Raw genomic sequence first — 12194 nt, 5'->3', positions numbered from 1 at the left:
TAATTTTAATCAATCAGAGACTAAGACGTATTTGTACAGATTTAGAAATTTACATTTTTTTTAAAGTCGAACTGCCACCTGCAAGCTGCTACAAGCTGTGACATCTGCATTGGTTAAATCATGTCAAAACTTTCCACAAAAATGTCAGAATTTACAAATAGCATTTTTTAAAACTTTAGTCCTAGCAGCAATTCTGGATCACTGTAATGTAAACATAAGATCAGATACAATATAAAAATCTATGAGACATTTATTTGTGGCGCAATTTGGTCAAACCATCCTATGAAATCACATTGCTAATGCCTAATGATAGAACTAAACAGCTTAGCAAAACCATCGAGGTCATCAACACTGTTATCATTTAAAGCACATTTATGCCCTTACTATCGCAAATTTACCGTCAAACATAATATATATGGAAATTTTATGAACTTATGATCCTCACATTTATTGTTCTGTTCACTTCATATACCCAACTTAGTTACACATCCATTTGAAATAACCAAGAAAAAATGCATATTGTTTGAAATATTGACTCTGGGACAGTGTTGAGTTTACCTTAATTATGATCATTTTATTGTATGACAAGCCTCAAAATATAGAGAACTTTCAGAAGCTGAATTGCAGACCTGCCATTGCTCCTGGCCTGTTGGGATTTTTAATACAATCTCACACCTTTACGAATATTTGGGTTAAACTCCATGCATTCATTTTGATTTTTTTTCTTTCTACATTGCAATCAGAAATGGGCTAACACATATGTTTATAACCTGCATTAGGAATGTAAATAAAATCACTTCACTTTTCGGGAAATAAATTTTATAAACTGCTTATACCATTGTCATGTGTTCTTCAAGGTGACGTATTACTTACCCAAAAATGTTCCTTTTAATATTGTTATTTTGATTTAATTGGATTCTGACAAATTCCCCATATTTTCCCTTAAATCTCTCAATGTTTTAAATGAAAAATTGTAAAAAAAAAAAATGGGGGGGGGGGTGAAAAACAGCTTGGCAAGTCTGAGCAGGTGAATTGCATAATGTCCTATTTCACTAACTAAAATTTGTTCGACGAAATAAACAACAGTAAATGTTTTCTTGAGAAGTTTATAATAACACCGAAAGAGTGATATACGCGGCCAGTATCGTCCATCAGGGAAGTGTAAATTATGTCGTATATCTTGGAAAAAAAAATTGAAGTAAGTTTAATTATCGATAAGTAATGTTTGCTATCTCACCATCACATAGGGGCCATCTCACTCACCCCCACGCAGTCCCTGCAGTGACTCAATATGTAAGGACGCCAGAAGACAGTGCTAAAAAAATACATTACGAATGTTAGTTTTTTCACTTGCGGCGAAGCGCCAATACTAGCCTAACATAAAACAGCATTTTTATAGTCCCAACGTACACTAACTTTTTCTCATTTGAGAGTATTGTTAGTTTCGTGGGTTCCGTTATGACGCCAGTATAGTACGCCTGCGTTCATATGCATCCAAGTTAGTTACAGGCACTGATCAACCGCCCAACGATCTTGATTTGCTGCCGTGGTTACAACTTACAACTCATTGATGTAACTAAAATAGTCATTACATCGTAGCAGCTCACCAACAATACTGAGAACGAGCAAATGAAAACCAAGTTCTGATATTTTTTTAATAAATAATGTTTTGTCATGATTTCTTCGAATTTCTGCAGGTTTTCAACCACAAAAATATGTGTGGTCGCAATGTCATGTCTTAATTTTACAAGTGTCAGAGGCCTATAGAGTCTTACGCTACAACTTACAGACAGGTTACACATATAGACTACATAGTGATATCTGGGTCATTAACATGCACGTAGGTGATGAGCATCATGAGGCGGTCTCAGTGACACGTGACAGTCACTTTCACTGTTGAACTTTTGAATGGCTGCATGTCGATCCGATTAACACATTGATGGAATAACCGCTTTGTGCTCTGTGATTCCTGGAAGATTTAGAAAGGTTCAATTTCGGAATGACATTTTTTGCACATTTTCAACAAAGGAAGGGTTGAAGGAAATACTCAGCATACCAAACAAAAGAGATCACATTAAGGCGTGGGATCGTTGGGAGGGGTGTTATGATGACAGTTTGATAGTCTACATAATGACATCATCAATTGATGTACCAGGTTGAGAGACTGATCGTGAGTGTCATTATCAAAGTTATGTGACTGATGGCTGAAATCTTGGGACTTTGAATACCGACAAGCACCGTATTTCAAGTTGGGCACCATTTCTTCGATCATAACCCCGTTGTCTTCGCATTGAAAATGCATTAGAAGAGATGGTTCATCATTTACAGGCTTGGATGGCATAAAAAGTCTTACTTTTCCCGAATCCCCTTAATTGTAAGTCTCTCCCTTCTTTAGTTCCTAGTTGGTTCTGTTTAGCGGTAAATAGTTATACATGCAAGTTGAGTTGGAAAGAAATAGCAATTAAGGCAGTTCTTACAAGACGTTATGTGTAGGGGCGGACGATCGGCGGTAGATGTTACTCGACATAGTTAGCTATGCTAGACGAAAGATCGAATGCACATCAGCATTGGCTAGACTTACGACCCGCCTACATATAATGACCTTTGAATCATTAGAGGCTGGACCTGGTATACAAAACAAGTTAGCCCATTTGATGTAATTTTCGATTATTTTTACTACTGAGAAAAAGCGGTACCTGGCATAAAGTTATACGCTTAGTCGTACATTGGCCACGGACGACCTGTCACTAACTTGTTTCTAACGAGTAATGGTAAGGTTAGGCCTTAGCTAAATTTGAATGCGGGCTATAGTGCCTATTGTATTTGTTTCATAAGTTACTATACTCCCACTGGCAATCTTGAAACCGGTAAACATGCTGTTCAGATTAGATTCCTTATTTCTCTATATTTTAAGGAAGGTGGATCTTTTCCCCTAGCCTAGTTAAAATAATTGCTTCATGCATGTGCCTTGCCAGTCTGGAATTCTAAGTTGGAGGGGCACAACAATTTTAGGATGAGGAGTAACAATATAATTAGGGGCATATAATACCTGTGTCCAATGTTAAATAAGTGTTACTTTGTACACATGATGGTGACATATATTGGAGAGGGCGCAGCCCTTCTAGCAACTGATATCAATACTGTATACAATGAGAGACTGAGAAGTCATAGTCTCATCAGGTTGGAAGTTTGAAGATTGCATGTGCATCAATTTGTTTAATTGTTCTATATTTGCTACAAATTTTTTGTTTCCTGCATGAAAATGGGATTTGCGAATTCAGAATAAAAGTTATTGAAGCTTGATCCTTACATGACCTTATGATGGCATTGGTTTCAGTGTCAACACTGTTAACATTCTATATACCTTGAAAACTATAGGAAAGAAAGTCAAAGCTGAGTAAAAGGTTTCAGATTCTAGTGGCAATATGACATCAAATATTTACAAAGTGACAGATAACAGCGTCTTATTAACGAGAATACACCTTCCAAACAGCAAGATTTTTCTTAGTTTTGAAGGGGAGTTGTTCTTCACAAGGATCTCTGTCATAAATTAAAGTAAAGATGGGTTGGATTTGTGTCCCTTAGAACTACTAACTATATTCATGCAGTATTTACTCAGACTGACAGGCTTAAATTAGTTGCACACTACTCTTGATTTTTACCTAGAAGGTACACAGTATGCACAATGGTGTGCAAATACAGTAAATGATGCATCTGAAAAGTCACAGTAAATATAGGTCATGGGAAATTTGTTCTTAGTTACACTAAGTTGTCCCAATGGAATATTTTATTCTAAAAGACCATCCAACTTATTGCAAAGAAAGTAAAGTATTAAATATAGCCATGAACCAACAGTCCAACAATCCTCTTTCACTACTTTTAATATCCTTGTTGACAGATTGGTGTTATCTCCAACAACACCAGTCTACTGACTGGAGTTTTATAGCTTACAGATGTGAAAAGATCATTCTTGTCAATTATATATATGTATTCATTTCTGTGGCACTAACCATTTTATCAGGAATCTAAGCAACGTTGACTGAATATAACATAGAAAAGTATCTAGGCATGTACAACAACCAAATATCTTTTTTTAATGTTTGTGAGTCATATTTTCTTAAACAAATTGCTATTTAAACACTTTGTGATATTGAAACAATAACCCAGGGTATTTGTAATAAATACATGCAGCCAGTGATAGCTGACCTATTACATCAGTGCACCCACCTTGACCTACCGTGTGTCCCAGGGGTACCACAAATGTCATTATAGAAATATATCTGGCACCCAAAGAAGAAGACACTGATCCCTCCAAAGGGCCTGCTTGGTGAATCTGTCAAAAGCCATCTGCAAATTTGTTCTCTAGAGGTTCTTTGTCACATGAAAGAGGAGGTGTCAAAGGAGTGATTATGACTATTCTAACACCTCTGGATCTGATCTGATCAGTTCTTTCCTTTTCTTGAAATGTTGTTTTTACCGCTGTTTTTTCAGCTAATTTAAGACAATTTATGATATTGTTGTAGGTCTAACGATGGATAATCAGCAGGATATCCCTTCCTGTCTCCAGAGGTTAGAAAAGAACTTAGCTAAAACTTGTAGTTTATTTCTCTATTCTTTCAGCGACCGTGGTAAAATATCCTACACTGTAAGGACCTTGCATTGCCCCTTTCATTTTATCCGTCCCCTTTCAAACACAAGGGGGATAGGACAGAGAAATGGGTTAAAAACTTGGTTTAATTAAATAGAATTTTTGATGGTTTGCTTAAGCATACAACTCAGACAAGCAGAGGTGGCATTGGCTGATCACAGGGTGGAAGTGGGAGGGGGCATGGGTTGGCATGTACATATAATAAATAAAGAATAGACTACTATTGACAAGTTTATGGCTATGTATATATTGTATTTCAGTTATCAGACCCCTCCCCTATAGTTATCCCTCCCCAAGGTAGTTAAACAGAACGATTACTGAGCTTATTAATGCAAATTAGTCCTTGAAATCTTATGAAGATGGATAATTCTATTTCCAAACATAAATGTGGGATTAACATTATAAGAAAGATATCTGTGTGGCATATTAACAGTAAATAAAAAACAACCCTGTATGAAATCAACAGCAATTAAGGAGATAAATCTGCATGGTATTATAAATAATAAGAAGTAGATATATTTGTTTGGGTTATATATGGAAAAGAATTAAAGATCTATTTGGAATTACTGATGAAAAGATATATAAATGTGGGGTTAACAGTCATAAAGAAAGATTGATACCAATAAGTCAATCATACAAACAGAATGTGTACAATCAGGGGTGGAGTGATGGGGAGCTGCTACCAGAGCAAATAATGTCAATGTGCGACCACACCCTCCACCAGAAACATTACCATCAATATATTTGACAAAGTGAGGGGGCTAAATACAACTCACTAAGACGCTGTTGTTATGAATACAACTGAATCCTTCATTCTCTCAGTTTAAATTGTAATTCTAAAGGTCAGTATGCTTGAAGTGGAAATACAGATGTACCTGTATGACAACATCATGTGATCATGAGTGTCAGAACAGATCTTAAAGTTTTATTACACGGGCTGTATGATACGGGACATGCTTGAACCAAAATGAAAAATAAGAGAGAGAAAGTTTACGCATTGCATGTTTGCAAAGTTTCTTTCTTTAGTTTAATCTTGTTAGATGGTTACATGTGCCATCTAGAATATTGAAACAAAATTTGTATGTAAGTGTACCAAAACAATTCATAGCTGTTTAGGAGGCTAGAGGGCCCCCTACTGCTCTGGACTCGGTCAGTCCACCCTTGGGCACTAATAAAACCTTCTCTGAGGTGTGTTCAAACTAATCCAAAACATCATGCCCAAAATAAATTCCTAAAGAGAAGGAATATGAAAAAGATTGATTATTGTTTATAAATCTTTGGATGGATATGATTAAGTTGAAGAGTGTGTGTATTTCACATCCTGTGGATTGGATAATTGTACGTTAGGGATTCAACAGGGAGTCAGGGATGTCTACTTATCCTTCCCAAAGTGCTTGCTAGATAATTAATTTTGACAGGAAAACAGCTCTAAATCAGAAACAGTCATACAATGAGTGATAAATGTTGTTATTTGAGACTAAAATGGGAGAATAGGAAGGTCCCATGTTGATAAAAACCTATGACAGCTGTACATTTCATAAATTTTAAAATCTCAAGTACCATTAGATTGAAGGGAAGTGTGAAAAATCTCATTGGGTTTATTTTGTCTTACAACATGTGAAATGTATGATTTTCTAAGCAGTTTGTGGTCTTTTTCTTTTCTGTGAACCCTTTGAATGTGACATAGTTAGGGGCAGCAAACACTAAAAGTAAATTTTAAACAACATACAAAAGCAGATGTGATTACAGACATCATTGCAGTCCTTTTAAAGTTCAAGTTCAGAGTTTAAAATGTGTTACTGGTGTATGAAGAAAGTGTCCTCATATAATATGTCACTTTAAATAAGTTTACCATCAATATAATAAGAACATAACAACAATTTTAACTTTTGAAGCAAAACATGATCAGAGTTTTTAAACTTTTTTCAGACTTTTTTTCATAGCTGATTTGGCCAGGTCCTTCATCACCTGCTGCTTCTCACTATACATTTGTGCTACTGAATATTCATGGCTCTGTTTTCCAATTAACATCTCTGTGACAGCTGTCTGCTCACTTCCTCTATTTTCGTTTCAGTCTGACTCTGAAAAAGATCCTGCTAGGATCCACATGTCGGGCCTTCTAACTTATATGTGTATATGAATACTTTTGAAACTTGTGTAAAATTAATTGGCCCTGACGTTTCAATCCTTGCAGGATATTCTTCAGAGGCTGGATCTTCTTCAGCCTCTGAAGAAGATTCTGCTAGGATCGAAACGTCAGGCCCACTTACTTTTACACATTCTCTCTTTAGGCTCTTTAGTGGATAAGCAGTTTGCTAACAGTTTTTGTTTTATTTTGAATTTTGAAACTTTTTTTATCTCAATAAACTGTGACAATAAGCTGATCAGTTACAAATGTTAATAATTAATATTCTGTAAAGAGCTTTTTAAATATCATTACTACCAATCGTAGTACCCCAATATATTTATTTTTGACTGGTGGGATAAAATTTTACAGTTATTTAAGAAAGTGTCACAGTGTGAAAGTTTTGTAAGATACCATCATAACTAAACTAAGTAAGAAATCAAAATTGTAGGTGATATTCTGTGAAGCTGATGGTCTGTCTAAAAGTTCTCTAAAATGAGTATGAGTTAAGATTTAACTCCTGCTTGTTTGATTCATACTTGGGCATTAAGTATTTTTAATTGAACCGAAGCTATATAAAGGACTATGTACCATGATTTAGTACCATGCCTCATACAGAGTCAACAATTTTAATTCATGTTGCTGTTCTTGGTTTAGCTATTGTTATGACACATCAAATTACTTTCCACCACACCTCCAACTCCCATCCCAATTCTCTGTTTTATCCAAAAAGACCAATAAAACAATTTACAACATTATGATCCATTTTCATGTTTTGTCATTCTTGCATTTTTATATTAATAATAATAATAATAATAATCAGCAGTTATTTTTACACTGCTTGAGCGACCACAAATATGGGAGAAAACCGCAAGGGGTTACTGAGTTACAAGTTACATATCGGGTGGCTTCCAATTCAATATTTTAACTCAAATTTGGAATCTTTTTCAATTTAGAAAGTCAATTCAGATTGGAAAACCGTAGATTGCTCTGGGATGAAAAACCCACCTTCCTATGACCCAGCCCAGGTATCGAACCCCAACCTCCCGATGACTAAGCCTTATTGCTTGAAATGCCACCGCCATTATCCACTCAATCACAGCACCGGTATAAGCACCGGTATATACCGGCCACACCACCGCTACATTTTACTGAACAGAAGTTAGCAAAATTCCTTTTCAGCCCTTGTTGTTGGGATAATTTTTCTGTAGTGCAGTATGCTGTATTAAAATTTGTTCCAAGACCCACAATTGGCAAAGTCATTGAACTTTGAGACTGCTGCATATATTTAATCAGGGATGAATTTCCAAGTACTGAGTGGAATTGACTGATAAAATATTTACATTTGGAAGAGTAAACATTTTGGTTATGGCAGCCTACATGTTATGAAGTGGATTCCATGAACTCTAAGCAGTGATAACAGAGAGGAATTGTAAGAAGAGTCAGGATAGATATATAAAACAAAACAAGAAGTATGCAGTTATTATTACTGATATATATCTCAAATAAGGAAGTAGGCAAAAAATGTAACAGTTTTGGCAAAAAAATAGAAAAAGACTTATTAAAAGCTTGTAAAGCATGTAAAGTGGGATGTAATTTGATTATTTTCTAGTATCATGAAACTTGAGATGTTAAGTAAATCTCCACTTCAACAACACTGACTTGAAAACTCCTAAAATTATACCACAAATGGGTGATGTGTGTGATAGCAAGTTTCCTGCTTTCCACAAGTGAGAAATGATAAACAATTCAAATATTAGTGACTCATTCACTTTATCAAAGTAAATATTTAAGGGAACCAAAGTTCACCTTCAATTAACAGTACAGTCTACTAGGCCAACAGTATGATATATATTGTTTGTCTAATGTACTCATTATCTTGCAGTGTGTCACGGTTTCTGTCACGATATAGTTATCACAGATCTGTGTAAGATCTGATCACTCTGTGATACATCACAATACAACATTCACATGTACTGATGGGTTACGTCGTAGATGTCACAGCACAGCATCAACATGTGCTAACTATCATGGTGTGACTGTCAACAACAGAATATGGGATGTATTACTAGCATTGTGTTGCAAGGTGTCATAGCACAGTATCTATGTGTTATCTAGAATGGGCTATGGTGTGTCACGATCAACACACCACGTTGACATTTTGTTGACTGTTTGTGACAGAATGTTTTATCTGATTCTGTATTACAGCATTCACACTTACCACAATAACAGCATGAATACTTCTTATTGTCTGTCACGGAAAAGTGTCACAGAAAAGTGTCACATGACAGGTAAGCATATTATCTGAGACTATGTCACAATATGTAATAATATGCATCTATTTGTAAATTATCTAACAATGTTAACCTGTCACAGAAGAATTTGATATGATGTGTTAAAGTAGGTGACAGCATGTCACATTCCATGATCTACATTAAGTCTTACAGTATAACATTTCATAGAACAACATGACAGAACTAGTACAATGGACAACCTGAATGTCACATCCAGACCTGACAAGATGGGTGGTCGAGTGAAACATCACAGGGCCCTGGGTCGATTTGGGAGCCCGGGAAAATATGCATACGCCAGATGATATGGGATATATGAACAACCAATCAATTAGACACGCGTGTTCATTCTGGTCATATTTGTACTCTAGATAAGGTTATTTGTAACTCAAAATGCTTCTTTTCCTTTGTTTTACCGTAGCACAACATCAGATATTAACTACCATTAAATTTAATGAAAATTCACAACATACATGGATGCACATTCTACATGCATTATCAATGCAATCTGATCATATAAATGATATTTGTGGAGCGATGTTGGATAGGCTGATATGATATCTCATGATATGATATCTCATGATAAAGATATGATATCTCATGATAGACATGATTGACACCATTATCACAGACTAGATCTACACAGAGGTCTCTTGAGAAGGTCGACAGTACAGTTGGCTGTTGAACTTTCGTTTGATCACCCAGTAGCTGGGGTAAAGTCTATCTTAAAATTTGTACATTCTTTGGTGGTGTTTGTGTTTATGTTAAATATAAACCAGCCCTTAGTAGGCCTTCTTAGTTAATGTTCAAACAAACATACCTTTGATGGACTTGGGAACATGTCTGGCTTAACAACCTTTAAGTTATAGTATGTGTTCCTGATATTCAATATAAACCAATTCTCAGCACTTAGCTCCCCTCCCTTCCCCCAAATGTCTTCCTAAATGCCCATGTAAATTCAGTACATATCTTTCATTATTTTCACCCTTTTCAGCTTACATGGCTGTCCTACTTTAACCCATTTCCACCCCTTCCCTACCCCTTCCCTGAAACCAAGAGGCTTTTCTTATGTATGTTTTGTACGGTTAGATAATAAAAGGTAGCTGGACTTACAATTTTTTTTTCCATCTAGAGTTACCTCTATGAAGATGATAAACTCAGTAGCACAGAAGCAGTTTTCATCATCACCCCACCCGCGACTACACAGTTCAAATCATTTTCTGCTTATAGCCTGCTTAACATGTATTTTCATTTATCTTGTTTTGACTGGTTCTCAGTTGTAAAGACCACTTGGGGGTTGACAGCTAGGCCACAAAGTAGTGTAAGGAATGTGGCTGTATTTAGGTATTATATAGTCTTCTTTTCATACCATTCCATTCTAACAAGAGTTTGGTTTAGCAAATTATATTCTTAGCATAACAGATGGGCAGCAAAACAGTTTGTATAACAAGATTTGGTTTCAAATTGAAATAATTTTTCTGGTTAAAAGTAGGACTGGGATCATGAATTGCTGAAAGGAATATTTGAAGCTTCAAAACAGGCTGACAGGTTGAATAGGGGTATAAAGGAAAGTTGGCCAGCCTATGTATGCATGGTAGGATGAAAACCTTGATGGCTGTTATGACAAGCTGTATATTTGAATACAATCCAAAACTCTATATATGAGGCTAGCTCTGATGTTTGAGTTGAATTTATAGCCATAAATATGTATGGAAGTCTGCAGAAGAAACTTCAGAAGGCCAGGGCATGCAAGCATCATCTTTTACATCAAAATTGCATCAAGAATGATGAAATAAGGTAATAATTAAAAAAGTTTGCAATGGAAAAAAAAATGCCTAAAATTTAATTGGTCTGGTACCAGATATTCTTAAATCGTTAACAACTTGGAGAATTCATAAGATCATAACCACAGAGATGTTTGTTTTCTGATTGAGTGGTATGTAAATGTAATTGAATGTTACATTTACTGGTAAAAAAAGTTATTGCAAAATAAAGTTTCAAGTACAACCCAATTAAAAAATGAAGTATCAAAATAAATATATTTTGTTTGTATAAAGGCAAAGTTCATACTTTGGTATATATCTCGGGCGATAAATATGAAGGAACCATGCATATATGGTAAAAACGTCTCCATCGCATGCAATATTTTCATCATATATGATTTATTTATTATTATTTATTAATATCGCCTGCAATATCTATTGATTATGAACCGAGATGGTAATCTCAGGCCATGATGCAGGACTCGTATGACACACAAGGACATATATTCTCAGTGTCCAGGCCTGTATAAAGAATCTTTTCTATAAATTTTGGATGTAACCAAAGCCACCTTTTTTTTTTGACAATTTCTAAAAGCTATGAAAAAACCTTGTCGAATCTGGACACTGATTTTATGGTAGTGAATTTCAATGTGTTTTAAAAAAAAAAAATTTACAGTTTTATTCTACCAATATAGAAGAACAACAATTACAAATTAATTTCATAAAGTAAAGAGATCTGAAAGTTGCACTTACCTCCAAGCTATCCACTAGATGAACTGACTGTTCTTGAAGGCAATAAATGCAGGCTTATTTATTCAATGAACATTTCTCTGTGGTTCTCTTTCAGTAGAACTCTGTAAACTTCATGAATTGTATCAACATTTGCCAGCAGTATTTAAAGGTGTCCATTTAATTACCCAACAGGTGCATGTATGTTACAGTTAAACCTAGTGGCCATTTTTGAAGTCCAAGGTTTTGTCTCTTCCTGGGGATGCATGGTTGATAAATATGTGCATTCACAAGCAATAGTGCCTTTAAGAACAGGTTGTGATTGGTTGAGAGGGTAACAGGTCAGGGAAGGCTCATAACACATTTAACCAATAGAGAAGCTGATATTTATAGAGTTTGTCGTTTTGCAGATCCAGCATAATACCAGTAGTTGGCTACAGATTTTATGGTGCTGTATAGTGTTTGATCACAAACTTAGTGTTACACAATTGAGTTTGGTAGTCAGACTTGCCCATGGCAGAAATATTTCATATTATTATATATTAAGGTGCACAAAAATAAATGGGGGTGGGGAAGGGGAGAGGGGGAGGAGAAAAAGCTAAAACATATTGTTTGTCCTGAGTCTTAACCTGGAAACT

The 12194-nt window shown here is 35.5% G+C and overlaps 1 protein-coding gene across 1 annotated transcript in view; it reads right to left on the bottom strand.

Moving 5' to 3' along the window:
- LOC139979916 (uncharacterized) overlaps window positions 1-11794 on the bottom strand; it is a 40524-nt gene extending 28730 nt beyond the window's left edge. Inside the window, exon 1 of the mRNA XM_071991145.1 lies at window positions 11581-11794. The gene's annotated coding sequence lies outside the window, so the exon portion shown is untranslated. The remainder of the gene's footprint in view (window positions 1-11580) is intronic.
- Window positions 11795-12194: the final 400 nt, after the last annotated feature.

This window comes from Apostichopus japonicus, chromosome 14 (genome assembly GCF_037975245.1).
Source record: "Apostichopus japonicus isolate 1M-3 chromosome 14, ASM3797524v1, whole genome shotgun sequence".
Lineage (NCBI taxonomy): Eukaryota > Metazoa > Echinodermata > Holothuroidea > Aspidochirotida > Stichopodidae > Apostichopus > Apostichopus japonicus.
This window is presented reverse-complemented; position numbering and strand designations above follow the sequence as displayed.